At 36.8% G+C, this 13,221-nt stretch overlaps 1 long non-coding RNA gene across 1 annotated transcript in view; it reads right to left on the bottom strand.

The window, feature by feature from the left end:
• Window positions 1-4,858: 4,858 nt before the first annotated feature.
• Window positions 4,859-13,221, bottom strand: part of LOC139076227 (uncharacterized) — a 92,213-nt gene continuing 83,850 nt past the window's right edge. Inside the window, exon 6 of the long non-coding RNA XR_011527609.1 lies at window positions 4,859-5,114. This is a non-coding gene — a long non-coding RNA (uncharacterized lncRNA). The remainder of the gene's footprint in view (window positions 5,115-13,221) is intronic.

Below are 13,221 nucleotides of genomic sequence, written 5' to 3'. Positions count from 1 at the left end.
TTTATTGAGTTTTTTAAACGGAAAAAGAATTCCCTCATAGTTTCCTGTAAAACACATAGCTATTAACAAGAAATTTTTCCAGATACACTTTGATTTCTTGGCGTGCTTTCTTTAAGAATACTGCTTCTACACTTCTCTGGTTTGTATTCAATAATAACAGTGTTTCGTTTTTCTAAAAGCAAAGATACAAGTGCATCCAAGATGCAAGCTCAGTCTTGATCAGAGTATTCAGAATGAGGACTGGCAGAGAGCTGCAGCTCAGCTTGTGATATAAAGTGGTGGGATTTTCATGGTTTTCTACATTTAGGAAAAATAGTCTATCAGTTAGGATTCAATTAGAGAAGCAGAACCAGTAGGGGATATACATTACAAGATGTTTTTCAAAGAAATGGTTTATGTGACTGTGGCAGCTGGCTAGGTAAGTCTGTAATGTGTAGAGCAGGCCGTCAGGAAGGGCAGGCTGGAACTTTCAGACATGGGCTGAAGCTGCTGTTTACAGGAGAAATTTCCTCTTCTTCAGGTAAGCCTCTGTTCTGCTCTTAAGACCTTTCAACTAATTGAATCAGGCCCGCACAGACTAGTTAGGGTAATCTCCTTTATATATATAGGCCTATCACTATATTTCATTTACTGTTAAATGAGCTCCTTGACAATGAGCAATGCCGTGGAATCCCGCTGTGGTGAACTAGACATTCTGTAAGTCCATGGATGGTAGTTTTGGCAGAGAGTTTGCATGCAGGTGAGGCAAAACCATATAGAGTATCTATTTCAGAAATAAAAAGTTCCTGCCCATTCCATGGTAGAAGCTATCCAATATGATTGACCAGACACCTGGCTAATCACTCCAGGGAATGGCACCATCTTGGGGACTCAGTGTTGGTATCTGTTACTGGCAGATTAAGCACTGAACAGTAGCTATAGCCAAATAAACTGTGGAGAATAAAAGTTCATGTTGCTGAACCCACGCATAACCTCCATGTCTGCCACCATGACCGCTTTGGTCATGAGCCCATTCAGCAATGGCAAGAGTGGCTGGGAAAGTGGCTGACTGGCATCCACAGATGGGTCATCCTGGTCACTTGAGTATTAAAATCCTTCTGTGCTGAGGGCATCCTTCGGTGAGCCTTCACATTGGAGACCAATATTCTCATATTTTTTGCCCTCAGATAAGGATATCCACATACCTCATCCCCAGACCTCCTTGTCACCAATTTTCCGGTCATTATCCTTCCAAATCTTTGAATCATCCACCCAAACTCTTGGGCACAGCCCATGAACCTGAATAGACTTGTACCTCTGTCCATTTCTTCTTCCAGGAAAAATGAATGACAGGTGTACTGCTCCAAGTTCTGACTGATCCCTCAGGGCTGCCCCTGAAATGGGTTGTAGTGCTGTGGCATTCTACTTTCAGTGATGCCCGCCTATCACTCAGAACCATCTGTAAACCAGGCCCAACCTTTCTCTTCCTCAGTCAACTAATCCAGACTATTCATGAGACTATTTTTCTGCTTATCACAAACAGGAAGGTTAATAAATGGGCTAAGACTTTTTTTTGAGAGAACATATGAGAAGTTTAAAGGTACACGATGGAAAGTGATGGGATAAAGATAATTGACATTTGCTTTAATTGACATTTGTAAAAATATGGATGGTGAAGGCAAATGTATGTGTGTATACATGTATGCAGAATAAAATTTAGACATCTGTAGCTTACATGTTTGTATATGTAGTAACAAGTAGAAATATGTATTAATTAATGAAATATTACAGAATAATGGATTTGTGATTCTGAAGTGGCCTGAGGGATTGCCTCATCTAAATTTCTTATTTTAAGATGAGTATGGTTTAGAAAATCTTTTGTTGCTTTTCTAGTACCCCTTTCCAGCTTTCTCTTCTAAAGTTGAAATTGCCAGTAAAGACAATTAATCAATTTGAATTTCCTTGGAAAGAATTTGTCTCTCCTGTTTTCCTGACCTGTCTTGTATTTTCAACTGTTATTGTTTATATTTATAAATAGCACAAGGATAGAGGAATAAATAGCCAAGGATATTTAGTTTTTAATATATACACTTAGAGAATTCATGCCACATGAATTACAGTGCTGAAAAAAATACAGCAAGCTAAAGTTGGACACTATTTTCTTAATTTTAGAGGTTTGTTCATTTTGTCCTAAAGAAGCCCATAAAGGTGTGGTTACCACAGCAGTCTTTGCACCCCAGAATACTCATTAACAATCGAGTTATCTGTTTCTTTACCAATAGGAAAACTTTTGAAGCCGCATTCCTGATATTAACAGAAAAAGTCTTCCCTGTAGTAACAGGCAGAGTGTTAAAGCCCTACAGAAGAGGGAAGGATGGCTCAGCATTTAGGAGCTTTGCTAGAGAGAGGTTACGCACAATTCTTGGTGTTTTGTAGGGAAACAAAAGTTAAGCCACTTCTTCAGGACAAGAAAGAGAAAACAGCATTCACGCCAGCTTTTGGGTTTCACGTCTACATTCAAATTTCAAATTACTTTTTTTTTCTATACAGATAATATATCTTCAGAAATTAGTGTCTATAGCATATATAGAAATTTCCCTTGCTTTTATTCTTGACACAGGATAGAGGAATTGTTCTTTTAATTAATTTTCTTTTGTAATTAATAAGTGACTACTATCCTCAATTCCAGAGTCCTTTCCAAAGATTTTCACCTTGGTATATATGTTTCTAGTCATTTTGATACATTATGTAAATATATATAGAAAAATAACTAATAGATAACCAATCTGTATCTGCCTGTATATCTATATTGAAATATTTATCTGTCCATCTACTCCCCTTTCTAGGGGAGACGGCTCCACCTGTAGTCCCTATTCAAGGATGTTGCCAGAGATAGTTTCCTGATTAATCTGGTTTTGTCCCTCTAGTGACACCTCATATTGACCTGAGTGGGACTATATTCTGGGAATTATGGAGTAACTGAGTATATTACTTGGTAGCAGGAAGTTTGGAGGGAAAATCGCAAAGAAGAGAGCACGAGGGTAATGGAGTCATATTAGTAGTGGAGGAATTGTAATAAGTTAACCAATTACTCCTCTGGAATAAATTGTCCCCAATTTGCCTGGGGTTCTTAATGAACTTCGAAGTTGAAGTTTTAGTCAGTTGAGTTTTTATCTGCTTAAATGAACACCTGTTGTTTGAAGACTTGGCATCTATTTTTCCATTGTGGTGATGGAATCTTTATTTTCTTTAGTTTCATCACCTCTCCTTCACTCTCTATCTATGTCGTTTCTGTGATCTCAACCTACCAACTCTTGTGACAGTCATTTCATTGGGGCCTACATCAATCACTCTATTATCCCTGGCCAACAGGATCCATTTGAGCATGGGCATGGGGTCCAATTTAAGCAATTTCTGCAAAGAGGAGAAATGGCTTCTTTTATGCTGAACTTGAAAGTGTAAAGATATGATTGTGTAGCCCTTGACATACACTTTGTCACCTCAATTCAAGGACCTGCTCAAGGATGAAGTCAATCCCTCAAGAAAGGACAGTGAGAGACAGAGAGACACAGAGAGACACAGAGAGAGAGAGACGTGATGACAATTTTTAAATCTCTTCATTGCAGTCACACTTAAAGCCAAAATACCTCCGAATTTTTTAGTTTTGTCAGCCAATTTTTTAATTTCTTAAGCCAATTTGTTTTTAATCTTTTTTTCCACCTTACAAAAAAAAAAGGATGTGGTCACAATTCTTTCTTATGTGACTGAGTGCTAAGCTTTTCTTAGTTAAACTTTTAATACATGGGTAATTTTACACCTATATCTACATCAAGATGACTGTCAGAGTGAAAGAGGGAACTATTAGTAATTACATGGGCCAAAGGGGTAAATTGTGACTGTGGCCGGCAAACCCAGAATGGTCATATTAACCATATTGCAAGTACTGGGCTGATTGACCTGCCTCCACTCCTTGCCGTGAGCTTAGATAAGACACCCCCAAAGCTTTCTTGGGACCTGAGCTCTAAGCACGTAAAAGACCTCTACTATGTGTGAGATAGACTTTGAAAAACCTTGCAGAGGATAAGCAGGAAGAAATATAATTTACTCACTGTAGTGTTATTACTGTGCTTTATCTTTTCTCCCTTCGATTTCCTGGCTTCTTTCTTTTCTCACTTCATTGGTTTTCCTCTTCACACTTGATGAACTTGTCTGTCATCATCACTCACAATGTACATTATGAGCTTGCTAGCAGCTATTGTTTTTCAATAAATACACATTTTAAATTTCACCTTGGGAATCTGTGGAAAATAAGGGTAAATAATAGAAATTGTGTTTTATGTAGCACTTTTCTGGAATTAGTATATTAAGGAATATCTGTGTGCCTAAAAATCTTGGAAAAACAAAGATGGGAGATTTATTAACACTTAATGGAATATATTGAAAAGTATCTTTTTAAAAACTGCAGAGTAGGGTTTTAAAAAGAACATGACTGTAAAATATTTCCCATTCCATTTTCTCAAATTATGCAAGAAAAGGCAGAAGTCTTTTGGCCTTCTAAGTTCCGCAGAGAATTCAGTTTCAAAAAGTGTTCCTTCCAATGCCAGTTCTTGATTTTAATTACAAATGAGAGCAGTACTAACGGGACTGTGGAAATGTATTGCCTTTAGAATGATAGTCTACTTATTGTTTTTAAATTCAAGGCTTGAAACTTTTTTTTTCACTTTTTAAATAAACTTCTTATTTGAAATAATTTTAGATACAGAAAAGTTCAAAGAGAGAAAAGAGTTTCCTTTCCCTTGGTTTCCCTTAATGTTAACATGCTATATAGGCATGATATACGTTTACTAAAACTAAAAAAATTAACATCCAGACATCACTATTAGCTGAAACACAGACTTTATTCATATTTCACCAAATTTCACTTTGATTCCAAGATGCTGTTGTTTTAAAATATGAAGGCATCTGGGGCTGGCCTGGTGGCCGAGTGGTTAAGTTCACACGCTCCACTTCAGTGGCCCAGTGTTTTGCTGGTTCAAATCCTGGTTGCGAACATAGCGCCACTCATCAAGCCATGCTGAGGCTGCATCCCGCATAGCAGAACTAGGACCTAGAATATACAGCTATGCACTCAGGGGCTTTGGGGAGAAGAAGGAAAAAAAAGAAGATTGGTAACAAATGTTAGTTCAGGGCCAATCTTAAAAAAAAAATCGAGGCATCTGATTTCTGTTGTTGTTGTTTTAATTGAAGCATAGTTGACATAAACTATTGCGTTAGTTTCAGGTGTACAACATAATGATTTGACATTTATACGCATTATGAAATGATCACCATGATAAGTCTAGTAACTATCTGTCACTATACAAACTTATTACAATATTATTGACTATACTCCCTATGCTCTACATTGTATCCCGGTGACTTACTTATTTTATAACAGGAAGTTTGTATCTCTTAATCCCCTTCACCCACTTTACCAGTCTCACTACCCCCTCCCCTCTAGTGACCACCAGATTGTTCTCTGTATCTGAGTCTGTTTCTGTTTTGTTTTGTTTGTCCATCTGTTTTGTTTTTTAGATTCCACATATGAGTGAAATCATATGGTATTTGTCTTTCTCTGTCTAACTTATTTCACTTAGCATAATACCCTGTTGTCCATCCATGTTGTCACAAATAGCACGATTTCATTCTTTTTTATGGCTGAGCAATATTCCATGGTATATATATATCACATCTTCTTTATCCACTCATCTATGGATGAAAGCTTAGATTGCTTGCATATTTTGGCTATCGTAAATAATGCTCCAATGAACATAGGGGTGCATACATTCTTTTGAATTAGTGTTTTTGTTTTCTTCAAGTAAATACTTAGAAGTAGAATTGCAGGATCATATGGTGGTTCCATTTTTAATCTTTTGAGGAACCTCTATACTATTTTCCATTTTCCATAGTGGCTGTACCATTTTGCATTCCCACCAACAGTGCACAAGGGTTCCCTTTTCTCCACATCCTCCTCAAAACTTTTCTCTTGTCATTTTGGTAATAGCCATTCTAACAGGTGTGAGGTGCTATCTCCTTGTGGTTTTGATTTACATTTCCCTGATGATTAGTGATGTTGAGCATCTTTTCAAATGTCTGTTGACCATCTGTTGTCTTTTTTGGAAAAATGCCTATTTAGCTTCTCTGTCCTTTTTTTAATCAGATGTTTTGTTTTTTTGATATTGAGTTGCATGAGTTATTTATATATTTTGGATATTAACCCCTTATCAGATATATCATTTGCAAATATCTTCTCCCATTTGGGAGGTAGACTTTTCGTTTTGTTGATGGTTTCCTTTGGTGTGCAAAAGATTTTTAGTTTGATGTAGTCCCCCTTGTTTATTTTTGCTTTTGTTGCCCTTGCCTGAGGAGACAGATCCAAAAGACTACTGCTTAGACCAATGTCAGAGACTTTACTGCCTATGTTTCCTTCTAGGAGTTTTATGGTTTCAGCTCTTAAAGAATTATTTAAGCCTTTAATCCATTTTGAGTTAATTTTTGTGTATAGTGTAAGAAAATGATCCAGTTTCATTCTTTTCCATGTAACTGTCCAGTTTTTCCAACACCATTTATTGAAGAGACTGTCTTTTCCCATTGCATATTCTTGCCTCCTTTGTTATGAATTAACTGACCATAAAAGCGTGGGTTTATTTCTGGGCTCACTATTCTGTCTCATTGATCTGTATGTGAGGCCTGAAAAGTTTTTACCTAATAAAGGAAGAAGTTTAACTACATTTTTTTTCTGTGAAAGGTGCTTATAGGAATTAGCCAATTTACAACTGACATACAATTTAAAGAATTTCTGCCCATGGTAAATAGTCTATTTCACATGTAGCTACAAATCACAACAAACTTCATACTCATTTGTTAAAATTCTCATTCTGTCATTATTTTCTCCCATATGGTAAGTTTCAACCTTATAGTCCAGGTTTTTTCTTTACAATGATGACTTAGGATCATTCTCAGTGCTGGTCAACAAACAAAAAGTTAGAAGGTGATTCATTCTTTCCATGCAGCTATATTAAAGTAAATACTCTTCTGCTTCGTAACTGTTCCTCAAAACATCATTTCCCATGAAGGCATCTTATAGAATGCCTAGATTTAGGGATTATTTCGGTGCCTGTGAAAATTACCTTTAACTTCTCGTAATATATAATTATGATTGAAAATTGTATTATGGACATCACTGTTTTCTAAAAGCTATAAATACTTGTATTTTGATTTTTATGAGGTCAACACAAGTTCTTAAGCACTTCCTCTTCTACACGTATGGGAGTAAAATTAAATGTGAGCCTCTATTAGAGTTCTTTTTATTTCATCAAAAATTTTGAAACTCTTTGATTATTTAAATTAACACAAGGTTCATAAAGAACCGGATTTTCTACACACAATAAATATTGAAGATTGGAAGAGTTAATGTGCTTCTACTACTATTATTAGTTTTAGTTATTGTTGATATAATAGTGAGGTAGTCTGTGCATACCACTTAAAAATAGCCCCAACAGGGGCCGGCCCGGTGGCGCAGCGGTTAAGTTCGCACGTTCCGCTTCTCGGTGGCCCGGGGTTCGCTGGTTCGGATCCCGGGTGCGGACATGGCACTGCTTGGCAGCCATGCTGTGGTAGGCACCCCACGTATAAACTAGAGGAAGATGGGCACGGATGTTAGCTCAGAGCCAGGCTTCCTCAGCAAAAAGAGGAGGACTGGCAGTAGTTAGCTCAGGGCTAATCTTCCTCAAAAAAAAAAACAAACTCATTTCAAAAAAAAAAAAAAAAATTAGCCCCAACAGTCCATTAGGGTACAGGATGTGCAAGAGAAGGTTTCGTTTTCCTCACCACACTCCTTCTGAAGCCCAGTCTCCTGAAGCAAACACTGCCTAGAGTTTCTTCTTTATTTAGTTCTTCAAATGATTGCATTATAAATTTATATTTATGTACTTATCTCTCTGTTTATGGATAGATTCATTTTGAACACGATCTCTTGGCTCCTTGCTATAATTGTTTCATTCTCTTTTCCTCTAGTATCTTCTTACTTTTAGCACTGACATTTTTATAGTTTCCCTGCTGATTTCTCTTTAACTTAATGTTGTAGATATTTATTCATTTATATTATATGTTTATATAATCTATATATTTACATTTGTATAACAATTATAGTTTATGTATTTATATCATTTAACATTATATAGTTAAAACAAATTTGATTGTTTGTTCATTAGACACAGAATTTACTGATTTCAAGCTAATGACTATGAGGCTATTTGTTATTCCTCTTTTTCCACGAATGTCTTCTGCCAATCTCTATCTTCTATTTCTATTCATTATAGTTTTATTTGCATAGTTCAGGTTTACAATAATTATAAACTATTCTTTAAATATGATGGTCTTCTATGTTTTATTGATAGATTGATGCTAAAAGTTTGAAACCATAAATACATTTAAAACATTAAACTTATATAAAAAATCTTTTACCCTAAAATAGTGTCAACTATTTTAAGTTAATGAAAGACAAAGTGTAATTCTATGCTATTTAATATCCACTAGTCAACGGATGATTTTCTACATGTCATATTTTAATGCAATCTTCTTTAATTTTTTTCAAACATTTCATATCTGCTGAGTCATACTTAGCTGCCTTTAGAAAATAAAAACCACAAGGCTGGCCGGGTGCCATCGTGGTTAATTTTGTGCGCTTAGCTGTGGCGGTCTGGGGTGCACAGGTTCAGATCCCGGGCATGGACCTAGCATCCCTAATCAAGTCATGCTGTGGTGGCATCTCACATAAAACAGAGCAAGATTGGCATAGATGTTAGCTCAGTGACAATCTTCCTCACGAAAAAGAGGAGGATTGGCAACAGATGTTAGCACAGGGCCGATCTTCCTCACGCACAAAAAAATCACCATTCTTTTGTTCTGAGATCTTGTTTTTCTTCATTTTCCAGCAAGATATTTTGAGTTAGTTGAATATCTGACTTAATTTTGCCTTAAAATTTGAACAATTATTCTAAGAATTGAGTGAATTCTTAATACTTAAACACATTATCGTCGTCTGTGATATAGGCTGGCTATCAAAAATGTGACAACAGTTGATTTTCATTTCTTTATTTCTATTTCTCTTTTTGTCTTGGCTTTTTACACTCATAATTATGAAAATTCAGCAAGATATTTCTAAATATGGGTCTTATTTTAGAATCTGACTCGGCCATTGGCGATGTCTTTCATTCTGGTGATTATATTTTCTTCTTCCTGGTTCTTCTCCTCCATCAATTGTTCTTCCTTCCGAAATTAACTTACGCAGACTTTCTGTCTCCTGTCTCTGTCTCCACATGTCTTCTTGTGTTTCTCCTATATTTTCCATCTCTTGCTGTGAATAGATCCATTAAAACTTCTTTTCCTTTCATCAATAGACTCCTCTAATTTCACTTGTTTTGCTAATTCAGATTTGTCCATCATTTTCATGTTGTTTGATTTCTTGAAATTTCTGATGTTAGGGTGGTCTGGGTTTATCTGTGACTCTAGGACTACAGTATTTGTAGTCTTTGTGGATCCTCCGCAGTTGTGCTGACTTGTTTCCCTTGAACGGGGATGACTCGTTTTGGTATGTGTAGGAAACTTGGACAGATACACATTTCTGGATGAGGAGCAGGCAGGCAGATGGAGATCACCAAAATTTCCAAATAAGAAAAGTTAATTCGCGAGTTAGACTTCAATGATGCTGTCATAACTTAAATTCTGTTGGTCCCAGAAAAGATGGGGGTGTGAGATGAATCAAATTCTGCCTGAGCTCTGTTTTGCAGAACAATTTGCAAATCGTTTAATGAAGAGCAATGCAGGAAAGTGCACCCCTGGCAGTGAGAGCAGCATGTGCAGAGGCAAGAGGGAATGTGGAACACATATGGAGGTGAAGTAGCTCAGCAGACAGTGTGTTCTGGATCTTTCCCCTCCCGACGTTGGCAAGGTTCTGGAATTTCAAATGTTCAGTCCTGCTCTTTGCCTATACCAATTGCTAGTTATCAGCAAGTGTGTGTGACTGTGTGTGTGTGTGGCAGGGGATCAGGGGAGTGTAGCTTTGTCTTTCTCTTATCTGAAATACTTTTGTTATCTGGCCAACTGCCTCTGATTTTCTTAAGTTGTCCTTCTTTCTCTGTTGGCATAATGTAAAGAGGAAATTTTTGCTTCAGAAAAAGTGTTCTTCCATTTATTTGTTTTCTAACTCTTAAGTAATATCTGTTATGAAGGTTTATATGTTGTTGAAATTAAATCTACAACATACAAACTTATTTTGCCTATTATTTATAGTAGGGAATACTAGAGAGTTGATTGAGGCATACAAATGGTATCCCCCTTCCAAACATGGACTTTATCTGCAAGTAATACCTTAATCAATCTCCATGAAGAAATAGGAGATTTAATGATGATGGTGGTCATCATCGAACTCATGTTCTTCCCTTTAGTTTCTGGTTATTGTGGAGTTTGGTTGGAACCATGTGGTTAACGTAATTAATTCTGGCCAATGGACTTTGAGTATAGTGATGAATGTTATCATAATAGGGTTATCCAGAGAAGCAGAAGCAGTGAGATCTATATCTATATAGATGTATACATAAGTGTGTATATACATATATATATATACAGATATATAATCTGTATACATATATACATATTAGAGAGAAAGAGATTTTAAGGAATAGCTCATGAGATTGTGGGGACTGGCAAGTCCAAAATTAGTAGGGCAGGCCAGTAAGCTGGAAGTTCAGACAAGAGCTGATACTGTAATTTTGAGTCCGAACTCAGTCAGAGTCTCTGTATGGTAGTCTTGAGGAGATTTTATCTTCTTTAGGACTCCTCAGTCTTAAAGGTTTCAACTGATTGGACGAGGCCCATCTACATTATGGAGACGAATCCTCTTTATTCAAAGTTTACTTATTTAAGTGCTAATAATATCTTAAAAGTGCCTTCACAGCAACATCTAGACTGGTATTTGACCAAGCAAGTGGGCACCATATCCTAGCCAAGTCGACATGTTAAATTATCGCAGTTATCTTGATCCTGAGCAGTGAGGCTGCAGCATCTTCTACCTTCCTCTCTTCCACTCCATGGCGACACTGGGGATCAAGTGTTCCACATGACTAGCTTCAAGATAGATCAGAGATTTCTAAGCCGCATTCAGCTTTTTTACCCCACTTTTAAATAGACTTTATTTTTTAGAATAGTTTTAGGTCAAAGAAAAATTGAGCAGAGTACAGAGTTCCCATACATCCCCTGCCCCCACACATGCACAACCTCCCCTACTGTCGACATCCCCCACCAGAGTGGTACATTTGTTACAATTGATGAACCTATGTTGACACAACATTATCCTCCAGAGTCCATAGTTTACATTAGGGCTCTCTCTTGGTGTTGTACGTTCTATAGGTTTTGACAAGTGTGTAATAACATGTGCCGTAACTGTAGTATCATACAGAATAGTTTTACTGCCCTGAAAATCCTCTGTGCTCTGCCTATTCATCTCTCCCTCCCCCGTAACCCTTGGCAACCACTGATCTTTTCACTGTCTCCATAGTTTTGCCTTTTCCAGAATGTCATATGGTTGGAATCATACAATATGTAGCCTTTTCACATTGGCTTCTTTCACTTAGTGATATGAGTAATATGCATTTAAGGGTCCTCTATGTCTTTTCATGGCTTGATAGCTCATTTCTTTTTAGCACTGAATAATATCACATTGTCTGGTTGTACCACGGTTTCTTTATCCATTCACCTGGTGAAGAACATCTTGGTTGATTCCAAGTTTTGGTGATTATGAATAAAGCTGATATAAAAATCCATGCACAGGTTTTTGTGTGGACGTTGTTTTTGGTTTTTGTTTTTAAGTCAGAACTAGCCATTATTGTCGGAAGATGCTGAGTTTTGGAGATCTGCTTGTGTGGCTAGAATTAATTATCTCTACTAACACAGCTGACCATGAATTATGTTGAAAAATGTTATCTAGGCACATTTGTACAGGGGCATTTCAACCTTACCAATGAGTCATTCAATCTCCAAGGTATAGGAATTTGCCTTTAATCAATAATATGAAACACATTTCAGCCTTTATCAGTAATTTCTTTGCCTAGATTATCTATTGCTCAATTTCATTCCCCCCCGATTTATTGAGATATAATCAACATATAACATTTTGTAAGTCTAAGATGTACAATGTGATGATTTGATACATTCATCTATTGTGAAATGACTACCACAGTAGAGTTAGTTAACACCTCCATCACCTTACGTTATTATCCTTTTGGGTGTGTGGGTAGTGAGAATATTTAAGATCTACTTTCTCAGCAGTTTTCAAGTATATATTACAGTATTGTTAACTATCGTCACCTTTGCTATACATTGGATCCCTAGAACTTATTCACTTTATAACTGGAAGTTTGTACCCCTTGACCAATATCTCCCCACCTACCCCTCCCACCACCCCCCAGCAACCACTGCTCTACTCTCTGTTTCTATGAGTTTGTTTTTTTTAGATTCCACGTGTAAGTGAGATCATGCAGTATGTCTTTCTCTGTCTGACTTATTTGACGTAGCTTAATACCCTCAAGGGCTGTCCATGTTGTAGCAAATGGCAGGATTTCCTTTTTTTCTCATGGCTGAATAATATTTCACTGTGTACATATATCGCATTTTCTTTATCCACTCATCTGTTGAGGGACATTTACGTTGTTTCCATATATTGGCTACTGTGAATAATGCTGCAATGAAGATGAACCTGCAGATCTCTTTGAGGCCCCATTTGAGTTTCTTCCAGATACATTCCCAAAAGTGGGATTGCTGGATCATATGGCAGTTCTGTTTTTAATCTTTTGAGGAATCTTCAAACTGTTTCCCGTAGAGGCTGCACCAATTTACATTCTCACCAACAGTATACAAGGATTCCCTTTCCTCCACTTTCTTGTCAACACTTATCACTTGTCTTTTTGATAGTAACCATTCTAACAGGAGTGAGATGATATCTCATTGTGGTTTTGATTTACATTTCCTTGATGATTAATGATATTGAGCACCTTTTGATTCACCTGTTGGCCATCTGTATGTCTTTTGATAAATGTCTGTTCAGATCCTCTGCCCATTTGTTAATTGAATTGTTTATTTTTTTGCTATTGAGTTAATGTTCTTGAGAACACTGCATCTCTCCAGATTCTCTAAATGATGGCCTGA

The sequence above is a fragment of the Equus przewalskii genome, chromosome 15, assembly GCF_037783145.1.
Source record: "Equus przewalskii isolate Varuska chromosome 15, EquPr2, whole genome shotgun sequence".
NCBI classification, from domain to species: domain Eukaryota; kingdom Metazoa; phylum Chordata; class Mammalia; order Perissodactyla; family Equidae; genus Equus; species Equus przewalskii.
This window is presented reverse-complemented; position numbering and strand designations above follow the sequence as displayed.